The 24,382-nt window shown below is 31.9% G+C and overlaps 1 pseudogene; it reads right to left on the reverse strand.

The window, feature by feature from the left end:
* Positions 1–1,656: 1,656 nt before the first annotated feature.
* The window catches only part of LOC130657912 (alpha-1-macroglobulin-like), a 28,187-nt pseudogene continuing 5,461 nt past the window's right edge, over positions 1,657–24,382 (reverse strand).

The following is a 24,382-nucleotide window of genomic DNA, read 5'->3' on the forward strand; positions in this document are numbered from 1 at the left end:
AAAAATTGATTTGTGAGATCTTGAACGGAAAGTTCATCGAAGGTGAAGCTCAGAAAAAGAACGCAGAAAGCTTAGTTATGGTGTTGCGCAGCAGTGCAGCGGGTCTATTCACTCTTGATAAACTATGGTGTAAACACTTTTACTCTACCAGTTACCAATAGTTACGAAGATTAGATTCGAACACACGACTACTCCCGTTGCGGTGCTCAGAGAAGCAATTATTTCCATTTTTGTGGGACACATCTGCATTTTAATAAAAGCTCACGAGCGAGCTTGTGAAAAATGATATTCAAATAAATGCCAACAAATACACAGAACCGTAAACAAAAAACTTACTAACTATAAGTGCTTAAGTCACTAAATGTGACAATTATTTCACTCAAATCCTACAAATCGAATTGTTAGCCATCACTAACAACGAAACACGGATTTTCGTTCATAACATTTACATGAATACAAAACGCTAAATACTACAATGTGTCACAAATCCCACGATACACAAGCGACACACAAAGAAAAGGTACAATGGTCATAGTTACACACTATACGCATCAACTTTTAAATTACAATGTATCATTAGCAGGACATTTTGATTTAGAACTGGCAGGGTGAGGTTTAGAGGTGTACCTTGACCTATATTTCTTCTAGATACTACCTTAGTAATTATACTAACTTATAGCAATTTTTATGGTTTACATGTTAAGACAAACCTTTATATAAATTTGAAATAAACAAACGAAAATTATAAGGATTACCTAAAGCCAGCCAGCTAGCATTATTTATTGCTGTTCTGTTAAAGTTTCAGGCTATTTATCCTAGCCAACTTTCATTTTTGCGTTATCTTAACCAATTTTATTTTTACTAGGCTGGGTTGGTGGCTATCTAGCTGTTAGCTACCTCAGGCTAAAAAGTAAAAGAAAAAATTCAAATAATTTTTCTTGTGATAAATGCAGTTAGGTAGCTATACCTTTTTCTGTACTATAAAGTTTTATCATTTAATGTTACAACAGTCTTGATCAACCTTTTATAATTACTCGGGTTTTCATTTACACACACGTAATTTTTAAATGTGAGGCTTTACAATGTGTGCTTTGGAGGTTGTGTGTATTAATGTTTTTGGGTTATGATTTTTGTTCTTAAATTTTTTGTCATCTGTTCTTTTCAACTAAAGGGTTTTTTTAAAGCTTAAAAGAAAAGCAATAAATAAGACGAGATAGTTAGTTTGGTTTAGATTGCTGCATCAAAATTTACGTTTGTACCTAAAGTCCTAAAATTGAATTGTTTAAGATTTAGACATAGCTAGGAAACATTGACGTTTACTTAACATGTGAAAAAATAAAAAATAAATATTTGTACAGCTAAGCACAAAGGATCTATAAGGAGCTGCGAATGTCTTTATTTGATAATTTGTAAAATTAATGAGAGATCAAAATAAAATCTATAAAGATCTGTTTCTGCAGAGATTTCGGAAATAAAGCAGTGCGTCAGAATTCTAAACACACAAAGTACAGTTGTTAATACATAAGACTAGTCGTTAGCCCGTAAAAAATCAAAACCAATTCGCATAACAAAGTCAATAAAGCATTTGTGGTTTGTAATTCAAAAATTTTGAGGTGTGGTTAAGCTCAGATTTGGCCGACAGGAAAACATCCGGTATTACTACAGAGAATATAATATTAAAAAATAATTAAAAAGGTTATAAAAAATGTTTGGAAATTCGAAATACTTATTGCCAAGCTGAACTAGTTGCAAGATAACAAAAAGATCAACTAGTCGCAAGCTAACAAAAAACAATCAATTTGTGAAACGAAATAACTGCGGAATTGCTTACCGTAAATGAGAATTAAGTGCCCTGGGCGCTTATCTAAAATTATTATTGTGACTGGGGCGTTTATTTGGCAGGGACAGTTAATTCAGCTAATAACGCCAGAAAAGCAAAAAAGGGGGAGGGGGCTGTTATTAGAGCAGGGGTGCCTATTTACAAGCTTTTTCCTAACTCTGGGGCACTTATTTGACCGGTGCAGTTATTGGGCATGGGGCGCCATACTATGTAATATACGGTATGCATCAAAATTTATGACAGAAATTGTCTTCGTTTAAATTGTTCCTTTCCTTAACAATAAAGTCGTTAGAATAACATAGTTAAAAGATAGAGAGCACCTCGAGATGTAAGTACACGGCTAACTTTATTTGTCTTACTCGAACGTATGAAAATAATAGGGTAACGTGTGCATGACTTTATTTTGAAGATATTAGCTCTAATTCAAATCTTTTATTAAACGTGATGTCGTAGGTTTTTTGTTTAAGAAGTTGAACTCAATTATAAGTAGCAGTTGTAAATCAGAGCGGCAGAATGGCTACAAATAAATTGTCTCTCGCACGACTATTTTCAAACGAAACTAGTTTATAATTAATGTATTAAAATCTGAATATTCGCCACTTCAAATTTTTTCTGATTTAGTCGCCTCCTATAGCGGAAATGTGAACGGTCTTAAACTGTTTTTACAAACAAAATGATTACAAAAAATGATTGGTTAATAATTATACAAAAGTGATTAACAACAAATCTGAATCTAATATATTCAAAATAAATTCATGTACACGTCAATATTTTCTTACGCTTGAGTAAGACAAATAAAATCAACCATGTACTTACATGCAGTAGTGTCTTATATGTTCTATGTTATTTTAACGATTTCTTTGTTAAGGAAAAGAACTGTCTTAACAAAATGATCAGAAAAATGATTAGATAATAATTATACAAAAATGCTCAACAACAAAACTAGAACAAAATTCAGGTGACGGTATAATCTTTATGCTGCATTCATTACTGGACAAATTCCGACGTTGTACAATGTCGTGGCCGATTTATCTAAAGCAAAAAAGAAGGAATGTGAAATCAGGAAACAATTGCCAACTTCACCATATCAATAGCAAATAATGTTAAAATGCATTGCTAAAGAGATGAAACCAAATTAAATATATTACGAAAAATTCAGATTGCGATAAATTTTATTGCACTAGAATAAATCACGCGAAAATTATATTTCAAGCTAAACAAAGAGTATACTAAATTTCAAAGTTTTATCGGGATAAAAAAACAAGCTAAAAATGACGGCAAGTAAAAAGTTCTTTGTGTACACAAAAGCGCGCTTCTGCCTGGCACTGTATATTCTATTAACTCACCACTATCATAGTAATCATACAATTTTACGGAAGCCGGTTTTCGACCTTCCACTTCTGCTACTTGTTCAACTGTAAAGGTTACACATGTAGATGATTGGTCTAACTAAAAGAAAAGATGTGATTGGTTGATTACCTGTCGTATAGATTGCGTGCTTGTGTTATTGAATGGTTGTGCCTGCATAATGTGACTGCAGCAAAATGTGGTCATATATAACGCAGAGATTTAGGAAGAGAATTCATGTACATTTTAGCTGTTTATATTGCAACTATCTGTTGTCAATCTTCAGCATGATGTATTGTTTTTAACTTTAATTTTGTAAATACAATTTTTAAAATCTCTCGCTTCAATTATAAAAGTAACTGTTGCTGTTATTTCTACAGGAATAATGCATAAGTTCAGACAATAAGTAAAATAAGCCAAATGTGAGGGGTATTTTTTTGGAAATTATGACATCCTAGAAATGAAAAGCACAACGAAACATGAAGTAAATTATCACCCAACAAGCAGCGCATAACTAGAGGTAAAACAGATGATTAATATCTTCTTTCGTTTTTTAAAGAAGCAATAGCGATGGAAACCGATTCTGTGCTTTAAAGCATTAAGAACGTATTTATAAGTAACCCCCTGTACTAATATTTTTCCGAAGTTTAATCAAACTTTTAACTAACATTTTGCTAAGAGGAAACAGACATAAGTATCTATAGCCTAGAAAATTCTTTCACACCTCAGGATATAATTTAAACAATACAAGTTCTAAACATCAGCTGATTCGTTTTGAAGGTAAGGAAATGAACTTAACCAGTCCTAATTCTTTTAGTTTAGCAGATGGGTTTCAAGTAGCGCGTATATGATAGAAATTTGAACAAAATTTAGATATCGATTTGATGTACCTCTTCCTACCTTTGAACCTTCTTGCAAATAAAAAATAAAACTTATCTGAACTACCAAGAAAGTGCAATATATTCTCACAAAATTCCGATAAATCCGAGATAACACCCAGTTTTTCATGAAAAGACTGATTTCCCTATTAAATTTATCAGAGTATAAGTAATTTACTTAACAAATATGTCGTGTGCTACGCTTAAAAATTATTATAATAAATTTTTTAGATTTTTGCAGATCTCCGTTGCTCTCAAAAATCTACAATCTTTTTCACACACAAAAAAAAAGTTCCTGATAGACTATACTAGTTGTGATGCGAACTTCTTAAATGGAAAATCAAAGAGACCGTTTTTTTACTTACCTCATTAAAATAAAAAGACAAAACACCATCAATGAATTCATAGAAAGAAAATGGTGCACTGGAAGACTGCATAATCTCGTCAAGCTCCGCAACGATTGGTGCAAATCCAGACACCATGTTGACATCAATCAGTGCCATGTTTGATTTGCCAGATTTCGTAAAGCTAAAAAGGTTGAACAGTGTATGGAAGATATATGGAAAAAGTAAAACAAAATTCTCCGGGCGCCTACAGTTATTTTTGAAAAAATCAGTTTGCTGAAACAAGGGAACAACAATACCTCCCACAAATTTTAATCTTGTGTTCACAATTTGTTGTTTTCAATTCTTTAACATTAACATCCAAATAAAACGAAGGCTTCTCCTTGGGTAGAGGTACGTTATATTTCACGCTCACCTGAAAAAACATAAACACAGAGAATCATATCTTTTTGTAAAGTCAGAATAACATATGACGCAAAAAATGTAAATTTGCGTTTTATCATCACGTGATCTCTTTTCAGCCAATCACAGCATTTTACAAAATACAGAACATTTTTAAGGGGATAATTTATAAGCGTTGTAGAAAAACCTCGTGGAATGTAAAGACGGAGACAAACGGACAGAACAAAAGGAAGTTATTTTCATTCAACTTACAACAACAGACTGCGACAACGCAGCAGTAAAAAGACATTGTATATTTTTTTTACCTGAGAAAAATTAAAGTGCTACTTTTACGACTCATATTTTAGTAAAAAACATCTCCTAGAACGAATTTCTGGTCAAAAATAATCCAATTGTAAAAAAGACGGCCTCTTTTCTCATTGACAGGTAGAAAAAAAGACAAAAGAAATAGTATATATCAGCTTGTTGTCCTTCATAACAAATTTCAGCAAGGTGTCAGAAATGCTGTGTATCTACGTATTTAATATCTAATACTTTCTTTACATATTTTACATGAAATTAATACATACAATTTTTGTTATTAAATAATATGTAATAACATAAAACAAGTTAATACATTTTGACAAAATTGTTGTACTGTTTTTTTTTTGTTTACTTTCTTTTTCATCTTCTGTTATTTTACTTTTAGCAAATTCTTCGGTAGACATATTGCATTATGAAACGCCAAAACTGTCTTTAAAGAATTATCATTCTCGCGCAAACAAGAAAATAAAAAAATGCCATCTAAAAATCAGGTGAACCTTTTCTTGCAAACATTTTTTGAATCGAAACGTATCATGAAATAATTCCCAAAATTTTTTAAAGAACACCTAAAAAGAAACAAACCTGCATTAAAGCACATCCATCACCAGTTGCTTGTAGACTTACATAACTTGGTACCTTTGAAAGGTCAGCTCTTTGCTGATGCAACTTATTATCATTGCGAACTTTAAACTCTTTCCAAAATCCAGTTGGTGTTGTTGCCAATATGGTAAGGTTGAAATTTTTTAAAAAAGCACCAGCTGAATATTTTGATAGAGCTTGAAGCCCCACACAAGTGTCCTATATAAGGAGCAACCAAGATAGAGTTGTTTTAACATTATGTTTTTTACATTTAGAATAAAAAGAAATAAAAAAGAAATTTTCCAGCTTTAAACAAGATACAAATACATAGGCAAATATTTATCATAGTACATTCGTATTTCATTCTCAATAGAGAATGCTTCACCCCGATCAGACCTCTGATCATGACGGGCCAGTAAAATGCATGTAAGTCATATCGTAGAAGAACTACTTTGTTCACCACTAACATACTGCCTGGCAGTAGAAATATGGATGTGCTATGATAAATATTCACCTATATGTATACACATCATCCGGAGAAACTATCTGAGTTCATCACTAACATATTGCCGCACGTAGTGTAGTGGGTTCGTCTGCGGCTCCGAGTTCTGGGGACCGCGGTTCGAATCCCGCTCACTGCCAGGCAGTACAAAGTAGTTCTTTTACAACAAGTTAAAATAGATGCAATAAGAAACTAAGATGAACAGAAATTCGCAAACTTGGTATTGGTATTATTATATTAAACTTGTATGTATGGTAGCGGATGCCTACCGCAATACTTTAGCAGACAAATCCATGGAGATCTTTTCTGGAAGTGCTTATTATAAAATGTTACTTAATAATAACATAGTCACAATTATACAGTAACCTGGGTAGACGCAAATCCACCAAATGTGTTTCTCTGCTTCACCAACCATTTTACGATTTTCAAATGTTCGATTCTTGACTTGAAGGGCGAACGACCACCAATGTAAGCCATTAGAGCATACGCTGTCATCTCGATGTCTATAGAATGAGCTTGGTAGTAGTTGCTCGAACGCTGATTGGTTTCCCAATGTAACATACCACCTGAAATACATGACAAATCAACTATAACAAGTGATATACTATGGACAATTAGACACTATTTTCATTATGCGGAATTTTTTTGTTCTTCCATTTTTACTCCACGCAGGCACTCGTGCGTTTAAGGTTACTAAGAAGTTATTTTGACAATATCTCAAAAGTAATGATGCAATAATTTTTACCAGCTTGACTTGCCATACGGTCCAACTTATTCAACATGGTAAACCGTTTAGTGCTACCAGCCTTTGATAGTGTATAGGAAATCAATGCTGCAGTGTATGGATCAGATATTACGTCCAATCCTTTTGTTATACACACTAATGCCTTTTCAATTCTTGAATCCTAACAACAAATATTATAAAATCGTAAATCTCTAAATCTCCGAATCTATCAAAATAGATTACAATAGAAAATTTCTTATTTCAAACTGAAATTTCTTTTAATGGTGTGATAGATTCTCCTTATGTTACATCACCCTACAAAGCATTCATAAGTGAGCGAACAAACAAAAAAACAAGGAACTAACATGGCGCGGAACTCCAGCTTCGAGAAGAGCGTTAACCACAAAAGCTGTCATTGTTTTACCACCGCTCACACCACCCTACAACGAGATAAAAAGTTACAAATGCTGTAATGTTTAGCTAATACAAACCATTTTGCTTTCGATAATAGAGAAGGTAAAATGCTCCGTCCGTATTATTCGATTTATATGAAAATCTCGTCTGATTCCAGCACAAACCCTCTAATTTTGATTTAATCACCTTCATTTCTTTATTATGGACCATTCCTGTCTCTTTGAAACAACCAGACAAGCTTTGCAAAGACAACAACCATTGTTTACTTTCTTCAATGTCTTTATTGTCGATATAAATATATCTTTTTGCTTGCGAAAAAGATTTCAGAACAAATGCAGTCAGCCTGAAAATGTAAGCTTGACATTAATACACTCTTGTTGGCGATATCTATAAAGTTAAAATTTAGTCAGTAAACATACTAACCAAGTGCTTCCTTCCTTATCACGCTCACCAAAAGCTGAATACGCCCCACTTGAATGCTTGTAAGTCAATTGCCGTTGATAACCTAACGTTGATAGCATATCAATTATGTAATGTGAGTTACAATCGTACATAACAATCTATTTGCAAAATGCCGTGCAGATCCAAACTTATCAGGTTATCAGCGAAACAGTCTTTTAGCAATCTTTTATACGCTAACCTATTCACCTCTGTAGTGACTACACATTGATAAGGTTTGACTGCATACCCTTTTACAGATCTAAAATTTTGCTGTTTAATAATTAAACTTAATCCCCATATGCGAATATTATTTTGAAATAAAAATAACTATTAAGAAACTTTGAAAGCGCTTGTCAACGTCCACTTACATTTAGGACACAAAACATGAAGCTATTCTGATACAATCAAACCTGAACTTCAATAGGTGCTATTTACCATTTACCAAAATATTATTGACAAAAACGTAGTTATTGGTATTTAAAACACTATCCTACATAAATTTTAAACTCTATATTTAGAAGAAAACATCTTACCCGATCTCATGTACTCCTTCGCTTTTTTCCTCACTTTTTCAGTCAACTGATTTGTTGCTGTTAAATAGTCCATAATATATATATTTGGCGCAAATTTTAACATATTTTGCTCACCGCAACCAAACGGCATCGCCAAAAGCTTATCCAAGTTATCCAAGCTTGGTCCGAAAAAGATCACCTAAAATTTTGCAAAAACAAGAAATTTACGTAAATAGATTATTATTACTTTCCTTGTTTTGTATTTCTTCAAACTATAGAAATTACTAATCAAATTTTAATAATTGGACGTTGTTAAACTTGCTAGATTCATGTGTGTACAAGACGCTTTAGTTTAGGTTGAAAGGTTGTCATACTAATGGTTTAGTCCAAGGTGTCCAAACAAGAACTATTACGGTACACTGTCCAAAAAAAGTAAATCAAAATTTAGGTCTCATGACAATACAATCAACAGTACTACAGCTATTAATTGTACATATCACCTACCCACAACTGCTAACTCGGCATATACGGATCCTTGAACAACAGACTCAGGTATTGTTACTGTTAAAGTATCAGAATATAAACCAGAATGATCACGAGGACAGAAAAAAGAACTGGTTGAGAACTCTTTCTTTATTCCTTCTGCTTCAACAAGTAACTTTTTTGTTATGGCATCTGCTGCTGTTACATCCTCCGCCATTTTGTTGCTTGAGTCACATATCAAAATGTCCGGTTGCAACGAGAGTGCTTTAATAGTGATATCAATTTTACCAAGTGTTTTTGGTTTGATACTGAATTTGAAAGTAGTTGAGTTACTTCCACATACACACATTTTTTTTACTCTTTCCGATGTGACGTCAAAATCAGGTGAAGTACCCAGGCTAAGTTTTACCTAATGGAAGGTAAGGGAACGTATCTTTAGTAGGTAAATACAATCACTGTATAATATAGAGAAAAATCCTGCCTCGTTTTCTGATAAACGCGTTTTGTAATAAATTATCACCTTTTTTGTGAGTTACTGGTGAACTGAAATATTATGTTGATTCTCCTGAAATTTACAATTTTAGTGAATGACCTGGTGAAATTAAACGTTCTGTAATTGTTGTTGAATGTTATAATTTTGTTGAGCTGATGAATTCAAATGTTTTGGTATTTCTGGTGCTGAGATTTATGGTTTTGCTGAACTTGCCCTAAATGTGCACCATGCACAAAGAAAAATCTTTTTTAAGCTAAAGACACAAAATGTGTTTACTTAAAATTTGATTTCATCTGAACAATTACAAGAACCATAAATTTCAACATCAAAGCACCAAAAACGTTTTACCAGGACACTCAATAAAAAGCAGCTTTATTGCAATACTAGCTGTTTCCCGTGGAAGAATTCACTGTATTCCATTTAATTTATGTAGCAGATATATGTCCATCAAAAATCAAACAATACAGCAGTGCGCATCTTACATCTGCATTATTTATAAATGACCAAAATAATTAAAGGTTTTCAACAACTGCAGTATTTATGTGACATTTAAAATCTAAATCTACTAAAATTACTTGCTCTGACCATCTGACAAATGCGAAAATTATTCGGAAAGAAGTTTTCAACATACATCTCACCCATAAAATTTAAATCACTCAAAACGCCACATATATACAAAAAAGCTGATCAATGTCAAACACAAATCTCTCTCATTGTATATGTTAAAATCAGTTAGTTTATTGCAAACCCTGCCAAAGGTTGACACACAATGTGAAAAATAAACAATAAATTGTGCCTCTGACAGAATTTTTTATCTAAGGTGAAAAAAAGGGATTTGCAAGGACAAATTATAATGCAATAAAACATTATTTGATATATTGCATACAGTCCTTCCTCACCAAACTTTAGACAAAATGCCAACAAAATAACGGTGTTTAAATCTAAAATTAATAAAGTCCTTTTAGCAATTTGCATGCTGTTTTACCATCAATAAAGTAAACAAAATTTCAAATCTCACATAGTATTCTGTCACAAATTTTCATAAAATATATATATAAGTCATAATGAGTCATGTTAAACAACAGCAATCAATCTGTATATAAGTTCATTTTATGTCAATTTTTGCACCAATTTTGCAACACAAAATACAAATTCTAAATAATACTAAAATCTCTTATTTTGGTCCTTCGCATACCGAAGGTCTCCCACAAAAGTTTAATCAAAATGTAAAAAATGAGAGGTAACGACAAAATCAAAGTTTGCAAAATTTAACTATTTCAGTACATATATCTACTGCATATGCCCTCTAAAACAATATTTTAATCCAAAATGCCAAAGAAAAACAGTTTGCAACAAAAATCAGTTATTTCGATAATATTGCATACACTCTTTCCTCACAAAAGCTTCACAAACTGTAAAAAAAAGAATGGTTGTAGGGAGTGCTTCTGATTCAACAAAAAAAGTTTTTTTGACATATTGCATCTAGCCCTTACCCATTAAATCTTACACAAAATTTCCAAAACTATATACGATTTAGAACACATCAAATTTAAATCGAGAAGGATCAGTCATTTCGATATATTGCACGGAGTCCTCCCCAGTAAGAATTTATACAAAATATAGAAAAACAAAGCTTGCAAGGTGTAAAATTGAATTCTTCTTCTGTGTATATATATATGGTCCTTCCTCACAAAATTAACATAAAATGTCAAAAAGGTTCAGATATAACATCTAACACAACAAAAATCAGTTATCAGTATATGTCATGCCATTGTCTTCCACCAAATGTTCCCCTTAAGGTTTCACAGACACAGCCTGTAAATTAAAAACAACTAAGATCAGGTATTTTGGTCTATTTCATACCATTCTGTTCCAAATAACTTATAAAATGTAAAAATTGAGTGGTAAAACAGAAATGTCAAAAAGAAGAAAAAAATAGCTTACAAAGAGTATAAAATTGAAATCAACAAAGTAGCTCTTTTGGTGTATTAAATATAAGCCATACGCACAAAAGTTTACACTAAATGTAAGAAAATGGTTGTGTTTAGTAATTTTAAATTAAGAAAAGTCAGTTCTTTTAGCATGCTGATTAAGGTTTTTGCCCACAATTTGAAACAAATTAAATTTACATTTTAAAAATAAGTAATTTCTGAACTTTATTTTCAGAATATTTGGAGGAAAAAAACTTCGCAAACCAAAAAAAACCCAGGAAAATGTTTAAAATTTTCAGGGTTAATAACGTTAGATGTGTTTTGTGGGAATATATATACTGGGAATCTTTAGTTTAAAGCTAGCATTAGCTAGCTACAGCAGCTAATAGCTAGTCACTTAAATATAAACTGGAGACTTAGCTAGGTATAAAGAACATGGCTACATATATATATATATATTCCTAGCTAGCTAGCTAGCTAGTTGTTGGTGGTGGTTGGCTTTTTATGATGCTAGCTATAAAACATGTGTGGCAACAATAATATAATCAAAACTGAAAATAAAACATGAAAAAACCTTACAGAACCTTGCTATGATTAATTTATAAAACCATGCTCTTCTTCAAATGTTTTTTTAAAGATTTATTTTGAATGAAAGAGTAGAGAATACTCAAAAAGAACAGCCATCTTTTTCGTAAACACAATTTCCGTTTTATGCTAGGAACTTCATTTAACAGTCCGTATGCTTTGTGAATATCTAATACCGTTTCATATGTAGCGATACCTATATATATATGCTAACATAGAGTTTTTTGGCATAAGGGTATATATATTCATATCGTTATTAGCAGCGGGTTATATATTTACACCTTATGTGCGATTTCTATGAAGTACATCCCTAATCTTTTTAGTTAAATTTTAGCGTACAGCCACGTCATAAGAAAGTGACCCGTGATTTCCGTGTCGTGGACTCACAGTTTTACTCACGCAAGGGAATTAATATATAAGATAAGTCTTTTTTTACTAGAAAAGATGACAGCGTCTTTGCCACAAAACGAGCCGATATTTTTTGCAAATCACGCGGCTTTTTTATTACGCAATCAGCTGTTTTATTACAATGCGTGGTAAGTATTAAAAAGTCAGCCGCTTTGGTTACAAAATGGGACATATACTGCAAAAGAAGTCGCTTAATACAAAAATCCGTACAACAATAGAGTAACATTTTTAGGTAGTATGAAAAACAACCAATGTAATTTTTATGCCCCTTTTCCATTCTTATCTTTCAGGCCAGATTTTTATATGTATGGATAAGGTAACATGCAAATGTTATGCAAAGGTATTTTTGAACACTTTTTCTTTTAAAAATAAAAAATGTTTAAAAAGACAGGATTAATCTAATCTTCATGATAAAATGTAACGTAAAATGTTACGATAAACTAACGACTAAAAAAGAAACACAAAAATTATTCCCAGCAATTTTCAAGACATTTTAAGAAGTTTTAGTAATAGTGGTCACCTTAAAATAGTGTTTACGTATGTAGAGGATATTCTTTATGCCACGTTTTCTTAAAGTCAAGAATTAGTACAAAGATTTGTTTTACTCAGGACTCTACAATAACTGTTGTATGCCATTGACCCTTAGTTATTTTAGTTTGTTTTTTACAACATTCATTCACATTATTCTTTTTCCATGCGGACATAGAAATTGGGTGGTGGAATGGTTCAAAAACAAAAGTCGTTTGATCTTTGTACTCTATTAAAATCTTTAAGAAGTTCTGCATATCGTAATTTTTTAAATATTCTTTTTCAAACCAATGTGATTTAAAGAGACAAACTGTGGAAGAAAATGCAAGATGAAATAGAGACCTTTGTTTTCTTCATTGTGATAATTCGGGTCTTAAAGTAGCGAGACTAAAACAATTTGGTCATGTGTTTTCTATTATGCAGTATGTATTTTCGCGATGAAACGCTAATTATGCACAACAAAGTGTTTGCAATACTGTGAGCGGTGAAGCAGTGAAAATTCCCAAAAAGTTCGTCTACTCCGAAAAAATATGCCGTAAAAGAGTAATACCTAATAAAACTAATTATAATCAGCTATAAAATATATATACATACCACCAAACAATCGTCTAAGTAATTAAAAACTGTAGTTGGAAGTTTTACTGTTTCTCCCCGAATCACAGAATATGGCAATATTAGTGAAACGAAGAACGGTTGAAAGGCCTGTAAACTAGCAGGTACAGCTACGCCTATACCGTCCGTTGTTGACATAGCAAAACCACTTGCATACCATGTTGTGATTGTGTCAGGGACTTTTACTTCAAGTACATTTTCACCAGAAGCACTGTAGTTGGTTTGAAATAATAATATCATCAATGAATATAACAATTCGAGTCATATACATGATGGGATATGCTAAAGCTATACATAATAGGGTCACTTTAATCCTTATTTTCAGTCTTCTGTTTTTCTAATAAAACAAAAACCAGAAAAGCCAACTTAAAAAAATTGAAACCTTTAATAACATAGGGTGGTGAACTTATATGACTGTCTATTAATATTGAATGTTTTCCTTCATTGCAAATACAGTTTCTTACCTGATGGTTTCTTCAGACCATAACCATGCTTCTGGAAAGTTTGACCTTATTTTAACTTCAGCAACGTTTTTTTCCTCTTCTTTTTTGTTACGCATATCCATTCTCCTCCACCGCAATGCCGCTAGTGAAATGGAATATTCTAGATAGTAATTTATATTATTAGCCTACCTAAATGCTATGGAGAATATGCTTTTGCAAAAACGTCTCTTAATTTTAATGCACTGGTCACATAAAATTTAAACAGCTTTAATGATGGTTCTATATTCTTGGTAATTATCGCCTAAACTACGAAAAGAAAAAGAAAATAAGTGTACCTCTTTTCTTGTACTGTCTATGACAAGGTGACAAATCAACATTTGCATTGCTAAAATATACTAAACCAGCGTCCTGTAACAAAAAAATAAAATTAATACATCCAGCAACTTTGTTTTTGTTTTCATCTAGTTGGCCGCTCCCCACATGATTGTACAAATATTGTCTACCAGTTTGTATTACATTCCATTTATCATCAGGAATAGAAAAAAATTGGTATTGTCAATGCTTATAATCAATGCATTTGCAGACATAACCATATCAATTCTACAATGTAAAAAACTAATACCGTACACCACAAGATCAGTCCACGTGACATTTGTTTTTAAATAATTTTACAAATTGCTTATCAAGTATATGATACCACGCTTTCTTTGCGATTTATTTCTTGGAAACATCTCTTTCACATGTATATATCAATTATCATGAAATTAATTTAAATTCATTGTTAAAATAAAAATTTGGCTTCGCAAATTTACCTAGTTGCTACCTTGACAATATATAATCTGTATCACTGTTTCAAACAATGGCTTATAATTTGTAAGGATACTAAATTAAATAGAAAATAGACACCAAAAATTAAAAGATAAACCTCAATCGCTTCTCTGCTATCATACGTTTTATCTGATTTGAGCCATTTTCCCAAGTATCCACATTTTCTTCTGCCTTGAAAATTTTTACTATCAAAATCCTGTGCTTTCAATATATCCACAACCTGATAAGTGAAAATTGACAGCTATGTTTTACATTTGACCTATTGAATCTACATTAGTACACTGATACGAAATAAAATATCAAGTTTCTGCTGAACTATAGTAAGTAACCGATTAGGAAAAAACTTTTTAATGATATCAGGATAAAGTTTTTCCTATAGAAAAGAGTACACCACAGTGATCATAAGCCATTCAACTCCACAAATAAGTACAAAGACATCCCTGTCACATCTTAGCCTATTAAACAGTCTCAATCTCTATTATTCAAATCTTTGTATAATTTAAACAAATTCAAAGTCACCCTCAATTTTCCTTAAGAAGCTCTTATAATTTTCTGGTTTTCTAAATCCACCTCCATTTTAGGACGTTTTATGAGAACTGCGTCATTTTTGTTCTTTTTCTTTTTCACCATTTTGCCTTTTTCTCAAATTTTTAAAAATTTTCCGATCTCTCTCTATAAACCGAATTCTCATCTTTTAAATCTGAAAATTGAGAGATTTTTTACTATCCATATCTCTCTATAACCTGAACAAAAAGTTCGGAATTCGAGTTAGAGAGAGTCAACTGTATGTTTGTTTAGATGAGAAAACCAAACTCTACGGAACAACAAAAGAAGACAAAAGGTTTCTACCCGCGTGAGGAGGATTAAAACGAGCCGTAGGAATGATAATTAATTAGAAATCATGCTCAGCCTCAGGGTTACTGAAAAAAATATATTTTGACTTCTAAAGATTTGGCCAAAACTGCGCCTGTTGAAACACACTGAACACTTGGCAAGCTAATTCAAAATTTGTTGTTTTAAAAGGGAAGAAGATGTAGTACTCACCTGTTTCTCTCTGAGATCAGATGTAGCACCTAACAACTGGACACTTCTATCGATAGCTGACAAAGCAAATTTAGAACCAGCAGTCGCTTTTAATTTTATCTTTATTTCCTCGCCAGGCTTTTCCTTGTTATCAGAAAATGATATTGACACCTAAACGTAATAGGCACACCATCTACCATCATATAAACAACTCAGGTAATTGAAAGAAAAGAATATAATATATTAAACTTAAACGTTGTTATCATCTGGTTTTCCCGCATTTTGCTTAACTAAACTATCAGAAGTACATGCTATATGTTTTATCAAGAAACCAGTGCAATTTTTACATATTTTTTAATTTTACAGTACCAATAGCTTATGCTTTTCTCTCTGATTGGTTGAAAAAAATTTCATGTTGTCATACAAAAGGAATAATTGTTATGAAAGCAAAAACATTATCTATCAATAGTTGCAGTTCAATCTTTTCTTTACATATAGTCCTTAGAAATTAATAAAAACTTAATTTAGATGGGCAAGCTTAAACTTGTAGCACTTTGAAGAAGTCTTCTCTTTAATTTGATTATCTGTACTGAACATCTCTCTGCAATAAGTGACAAGAATGAACCCGTCTATGTTGTTATAATTAAGAAGTTTGTCATAAATCAAATAGCAAAATCACATAATGTTATTTTGCAATAACTTATTGACTGTTAAACAAAAGGAAATGTCTTTGAAATTGAACAATTTTAAGCCGAGTAGATCAAATTACAATAATTCATTTGGGCTATATATCTTTTATCATGTAAATATACTGGCAGGAAAATATTATTCCAAGCGATTTTCCGCTTAATCAATGTTAAAATATGGTAGAAAAATAAATAAAATTTAAAATGATTAATTAAAAGTGTATAAATAAATAGCACTTGCCGTGTGTGCTGCAATTTAAAATTTGTATTCAATAAAACACGCAAGTAAGTAGTTCGCATAAACAAAAACATATATTCACCAACCTTGTTCTTTAAAGACATATCAAAATGTATTTTCTGGAAGTCAGAAACAAGTTCTCCATCGTTCCTGATGTAGTACACAAACATTCGACAGACAGGTAACATTTCGTGTTTAACCAAAAAACTGATATGCACATGTTTGTGGTTTACTATTCTTCGACCAGACAATACAATCTTTCCTCTGCAGATCAACTAAAAATATTAACAGCTTTTTAGGGTATTTTTTTTCTCTATATTATTCTTAATATAAAAGCCTAATGTTAAATACGTTGATAATTGCTTTGTTGTTGTTAAGTTGGTAAGACTAAGAAAAAGAACTAGTCAGTGAACTACTCCCTCCCCCTAAACCTACATAAACACCTCACACCACCCCTAATATTGGACAATTTTACCAAATAAGGCATGTCCTTTCCATAAATTTCTCCATGTTTTTCAATGAGTACAGTAATTTCGGCAGAATTTCCAACCACAAGACTTCTTGTTCTTTGAATATTTATATAGCTTGAACTCGGTGAGAACCATTTTGTAGACTTTTTAAAAACGCGTATTATATATTTACGGGGATTCTAAATAAAGGTAAAGAAAATCAGTACATTATTTTAATATTGTTAGTTTGTTAAAATTTATTTCATATTCACAAAAGTCAAAAAAAAAAATCAAAAAATCTGCAATATGCAAGCCTTTTTCGGCAGAATAAGGAAGTAAATATAAAAAGACAAGTTACACAAATACTTTAAAAACAAATGTAGACTAGTTTATTGTTTACGATATGCAATATTTAAAAATTTTCTACTGACAGCCTAAAGTGGGTAACCTCAAGAACGAAATACTGCTTCACAGAAAAGAAAATTATAAAGTGCAAAAAAATACAAACCCAACCATATCTACCAACGCCAACCTAAAAAATATAACAAAATATTTTTAAATAAGGCTCTGCCAACCACCTTGCCGAATATAATTTAACTCTAGTCTAAGATAACTACAATATAACATTTTTACAAGCAAGAAATCCAAAGCTAATGTACTTACTTTTTTATAAGTAGCCTCATAAATAATTTCACTGTCTTTCTCATTTGGGTAAACATTGAACGTGTAAACTCCGTTAGTCACATGTAGTAATGTCTTGACGTATTTTCCATGTTGAAAATACATAAGTGTCACATTTTTATTGAATGCTGGACGTTCATCAGGTGTGGTGATAAATAACTAAGAAAATATAATTAATCCTGTGCATATTTTTCTGGAATTTGGATAGTTTTTTCTGTAATAACAATAATTTGTGCTAATAAACAATAAGCTGGCACTTTATCTAACATTTCTACGCGTAGTTCCACATCACTCAGCCATTTCAGCTGGAAAGTTCTTTGGTAGATTGCGTCACATCTTGCCCAACATCTTTGTTATTTTTAGTTTCACCTTTTTCTTTTTAATTATTTTGTGTATATTTCCCAATGGCTATCACAATCACAGAAGAAAAAATGTTTGTTTTTTGCTTTAGCAACCATGTTAACCCTATTTAGTATGGGCTTTTTAGACCCTTATGTGGGCCCTTATGTAAGTATGGGGGGGGCATAAAGTGCCCGCGGGCTGTTTTTGTTCAGTTTGGCAATATGTTGTGATTTCATAAGTGACAAAGTATTTAGGTTGACATGTCATCACAGGAATTGATGACGTCATAATGAGACAATGGTTGAAGAAAATAAGTCTTTCTTGGAAATTCTCGTGTATCTTTTTAAAAACTATTTACAGTACTAGTCATTAAAAAAGTAATATAAGAATGTGAGATATTATTAGGAACATTAACAGGTGGTATAAAGACAAAGGATTTCTCTAAGGAGAAAAGAGAAATCAATCAGAATTCAAATCTTCATGGATTTTTTTTGAAAAATCTATATTTGAGAACCCTAGTGTTAGTAGCTGTCATGGAATAAAACTTGGTATATCTCTTAGCACTTACGTCAGTAGCTACTCAATAAAGAAAATTTGGATTCACATAAGACAAAATGACCTATGAAGTTATCATATGACAATATAAATAGAGAAATAGGAAATTATAAATATTCTGGTCTGTAAATTATCAATATCCCGGTCTGCAAATCACACAATATGCATGCCAATATTGTATGATGACTTTTGGTCACTATCACATACATAATTCCATATTCATACAACTGGTTAGTTTAGAAAGCATTTACTTTTAGCATTACAAAAAAAAAGTTGATATGAGCACCTGTCAGAAAGGACAAAGTGACATTGACAGGACAATTTTTGCAAATATTTTTTTATTTTCCGTAAGTCTAATAAAAGTTAGAAAAAGTCAATTCAGCACTCAAAGATTTCAACAAAACTTGTATTACAACAGACTGATTTTTTTGGAGAACGACAACGCAGTGTCTGCTGCGTTGTCGTTCTGCAAAGCTTTTAGGTTAAAATTGAGAATTGTTATGTGAATTGTAATATGTTCAATATTAGTAGAGTAAGTCCTAATGCCTCTTACATATAAAGTTAAACAATGGAACGGACCTTCTTTTGAACAAACCAAGCCAGCTATTATATAGCTCATCCATTTTTCTAATTTTTGACTAACCCCAACCTCTAAAGTTTTTAAACCTGTGTAAGGATTGCGGAAGTGTCTACGAAATGGCTAGCTAGCTATATACATTATTTAAATTTCAAAATTGTTGCATCCCGCAATGATGTTTGTAACCCTTGTCTTTCACGTCATTCTCACTAAATGCGTTATAAAACAAACATTCTGAACCAACACTTGTACTTAGTGCTGAAACCAACGGCAGCCTAAGTTAGGAAAAAATATAAACTAAAAAAAGGGACAAAGCAATTCTTGGATCCGGGTTAACATCATCAAATTTTTACAGATGAAACAAAACACTTTTGGGGAAAATGTGTGGCATACTTGGATATATTAGCTTAAATTACATAAAATAGGAAGTTTTGAATACTATGTGATTGTTCTAATAATCACATAGTATTCAAAGGCTTTTAATAGCGGCAGAAATTGTATCAGCGAGACAACGTTATAAAGCATTCATAGGAACTGATATACAGGTTCTGAAAGGCAGCCTGTACAAAGGTCTTGTTAGCCGTTAAGTAAACACTAGCGACTTTGATGCCAGGCAAGCAATCCTGGGGACAAGGATGATTCAAGCCACTAGTCTACATTTCAACCTATATTAGTCACAATTTTGTGGTTAACTGACTAATTTATGTACGGACCCCACTATTCCTGTGACAAGCAACGTCAGGGTCCGCACTCACTGTATATGTTCCCCTTTATTAAAAACGGTTATAATTTTGGTATGATTCATTAATGAATTGTTTAGGGTGTGCTTGGGGAAGTTTCCCTTTTATTAAATAAAAGTTAACTAGCAGTTAAACGTATGTGAGATAAATCAAACGATTGAACGTGTTCATTTTTATCGCAGCCATGTGACAGTACTGTTTTTGCTTCACCTCAATGAAATCAACGTTTTTTATTCTTTATTCTATATGTGTGACTGTTAAAGCACCTTTAACCCTATTCGTGCTCAGGGGGGCTGATTCAGTCTCCATCCTAAACTTTTTTTAATAACTTTTTATGTGCTCATAGTTACATCTTCAAATTTTGTGACTTTTCCTAACTTTTATTTAACCTTATTTTCAAAAAAAATTTTTGGTGGAATTAAGCCGAAGTGTTGCCATGACAACACATTTCTTATGTTGAGTAAATTTTTTTTAAAAAATTTTTTACATGTTTTTAAAAGCTTTATGTCACTTTTTAGTTTATATTGTTATATTATTTTGTGTTTCTATTATTATTGTTACTAAATTCATCACAATTGCACAACAATTAACAAAATTTAAAGTTAGAGCGCTTTTTCTCTATGTCATGGAATTTAAGGCTAACGTCATCATTTTTTTTCATCAAATTGTTTATTAATACCTGTACAACACTTGTAGTAAGTTTCAAGTCCAAGGAAAACAATTTTAGAAATTAAACAAAGAGGGTGGAATCACCCCCCCCCCCCAGCATTGAGGAGCCCCTAAAACGCCCAGCAGGAATAGGGTTAAAAAAGAAACAGGCACTTGCGAGTGTGACATTTTGGAGCGAGGTTTGGTAATTCCAGGAAGGATTAAAAAAACCTCTCTAGGTAATGTCCATTTAATGCATTTAAATCTATTGATATAGGTTTTGCGCTCTTTTCAAACCTATCCGCTGCGCCGCTTTTGTTGTATTTTTACATTCGAAAATGATACTAACGACAAAACAGAATTTTCTAAATCATATTATGAACTAAGCTGAATATAAAGATAACATTTGATTTCATTGTAAGAATTATTGCTGGTGAAGTTTATCTCCCTACTTTCAAAACAATAAAGGTATTTTTTAAAGCTTATATTGTGTAAATTGTGTCCCTGAGGTACGAAATGGTTTTATATGTGAAGATTATTTTGTATGTTTTCATCCAGCACCTACTTAGCTATTAGTTTTATCAAAACATTGCTGCAAGCTGGATTTAATTAAGCACTTCTTTCTTCAATAAATTAATGAATTTTTGGTACAGAATGAGTGTTCGGTAGCTATTGTTTTGGCTTGTTTTATTCACTTTCTTCATATACTGCTAGAAATCAATGTGAAACGATCAACTCACAAATAAACGAGTTTTTACCCTTAGAAACAAATTTATAACTAGCTTGCTAGCGTTATCTGGATAAAAAGTCAATCAGTTTTATAGAGAACAAATTGAAAATGTATAGCTACAATTGTCTGATACTATTCTAATCAATTCTGTTTGTGATGTTATATCATTGTACGTATATTTATAACAAACAACACCAACTTCGTTCGACAACAACAGTTTTTTACATTTCAGATTCGAATTCGATGAATTTTCTATAAAAGGAAGCAACCTCGGTCCCAGAATACAAAAATGGGATTTATGCTAACCTTATAATAAGTACGCATTGCCTTGTTTGAAATAAATTTTTTTAGGATTACTTTAAAAAAAAGCCAACCTTCTTTGCTTCGTCTTTTTCTTTTCAGTTGGTAAGCAACTTGTTTTCGTGAGATACGCCGCGCACCTAGTAAACCGGGGGTAAAATAAATCATTCTATCTATACCGATGACCCGTCGATGAACAAAGAATTTATTTTGTAATTTTTTAGCTCTTTATTTTTGTTGCATAGAGCTTGAAACGGTTATCAAAAAAAGGTGTAAAAAAAATAATGAACTCCCACCAATGCAACCATTTTTTTCATAAAATTGTATACCCATTGACTTCCTTTAATGGAGCCGTTCACTCCGAAATACATTCAAGGACCAAGGTTTGAAGAACGTACCCCATTTTCTCTCAGTATGTTCCTAGTTACCGACGCGGTAAAACGTATCTGACATCATCAACCCGTTTTCAAATTAGCAATAATGAGAATTGTATCTGTTTTCTTATTATTGTTATCATTATTGTTATGCAGTTTCCAATTTTGTTACGACAATTTTTAAAAATATTAGTAAGTACTCGATGACAAAATAACAGAAAAAGCAACAAGTTTAAAAATGTGTTCAGGGTGCTTTAAGAAATACCAAAACCCTAACACCGGTAATCGACAGATGATGAACACCTTTAGGGCAGTCAAAAATCTGTTTATAAATTAATCCTATCCCGATCATATGATATTTAGCATTACAGTATAAAGAACCCTTATGAGGAAAAAGCTCTTTTACCTTCACCTTGAACATAACGCCTGGTTTGAAATACTTGGGAGCATCAAAATACAAAGATACTTCATCATCAGAGAATGGCTTTGTTGTGTGAACTTTATGCAGTTGTACTCCAGTCGCCGTCTCCGTCACAGTAACATTAACAGTCATTGAAATTTTGATTTCTGGTTCTGACTTAATAACATCTATTTCCTTCACTTCAAATGTGGTGCTGACACATCCGTCAATCTATAATTTTACAAGGGAAATTTTTCATAGTGTGATTTTATGCGGAATTAGCTCTTTGTAGGATATTTTCACTGTAAAAATTGTGACATTTTGATGTAGAGTTTTTTAATGCTTTAGTTATGGGCAAGCTTAACTGACAGATAGACATTTTTATGCTTTTTGGATAGATAATGTAACAGAAACAGAATACTACAACTTTATCTCCAAAATATTCCTTATTTTTATTTATCTTTTTGCAACCATATTATTTGTAAAAACTGTTGTTTGTTGTTTCATAAAAGAGAAAAATAACGAAAATAATAATAATAATAATAATAATAATTATAATAATAAACTTAATATACTGGTTTCGAAATCTCTGTGCATTGCATTTCGTTGATTATTTCTTGAGCATCATACTTTTTGTCAGCTGTGTAACACGCTTTTGCTTTTAATAATCCAACAACTGATTTTCCATATGTATATCTTTAAAGCAAAGTTATTAAAAAGAGATCGTGTATTCATAAAATAATTTAATATTCCGGGGAGGGAAGGTCAGGTGGCTTATTTGGAGAAGAATTGCAATTTAAGGTAATTCTTCTCCAAATTTCAGGGTAATTTCGAGAAGAACTACAACAAAAAACGACTTTGCGAAAAAAAGGTATAAAACAAAATGTTATTACATGACCACTGAGCCGACAAACTTACGTAATGTCTTTATTTAGGCTAAGAAAAAGTAACACTTAATTTGTCAAACTAGGGAACATATAGTGACATATAGATTTTATCTACATATTTTCAGATAGTTGCGTTATTGTTGTTTTACATTTCTCCTTCATCTGCTTTCTGTCAAATGTCCAAAATTTGAAAAAAAAATATGATTTGGTTTAACCCCTAAAATAGATGTACCTACGCTATGCCACAACTATACTAAGAATAAAAGCTGTCTGACACCTCTATGCACTGACTCCACAACTCTTTTTTTCGCGCTTTTTTCTTTTAATTATCTTTCTCTTCAGTCAAGGATATTTTCAACTTAGTTAAATATATACTTCTTATACATAATTTACTCAAGCAAGTTTAAGAACCAGAAAAACCTAGTCTGTTATTTCTGTGTTACGATGGCCTACATAAATTAATGCTCTATCTTTTTCGTGCTATTCCGCAGAGCTTAAGATATAAATACAGCAAGTGGCAATAACACGGCATTCGATGATTATTTACATATTGTACCATGCTTTCTAACTAATTTGTGAAATGATATAACCCTAACAGCTTAAACAGAAAAATTTAACTTGAAAACAATACAATATTTAGTAATAAAAAAAACATAATTGTATAATTAGAAAAGGAACAAATTCATCTAAAATTTACCTGGCACATATAGTTATTGGAACTTCTTTCGTTAACATAGTCAAATATGATGGCGAATGTATGGTAATTGCAAACTTTGGAAGCACTAAAACAATTTTATTCGTCGAATAACATTAAAAGTTCGTTAGGTACAAACACAAGTTTACCTTTCGGTAGTATCAATGCCAGTAATTACCAAGTAAGGAGAGCGATAAAAACTAATATTTCGGAAATCTTAATGACAAATTTATTCAGTTGAGGCTGTGATTAAGCATAGCAGGGTCAAATATTTGTTCTAATCACTGTATCTGAAGTACCCAATTGTAGAACATAGGAGTATATTGTACGTACCATATCTTTTAACCGTGATAACTTTTTTAACTTTAGTTGCCTGAAAGCAAAATGCATTTCAGTAAAAATCCTCTTTTGCTATTGTCTCCATATATAAATACTGCTAAATCTGTTAAATTTAATTTGTT

The sequence above is a fragment of the Hydractinia symbiolongicarpus genome, chromosome 9, assembly GCF_029227915.1.
Source record: "Hydractinia symbiolongicarpus strain clone_291-10 chromosome 9, HSymV2.1, whole genome shotgun sequence".
Taxonomy (NCBI): domain Eukaryota; kingdom Metazoa; phylum Cnidaria; class Hydrozoa; order Anthoathecata; family Hydractiniidae; genus Hydractinia; species Hydractinia symbiolongicarpus.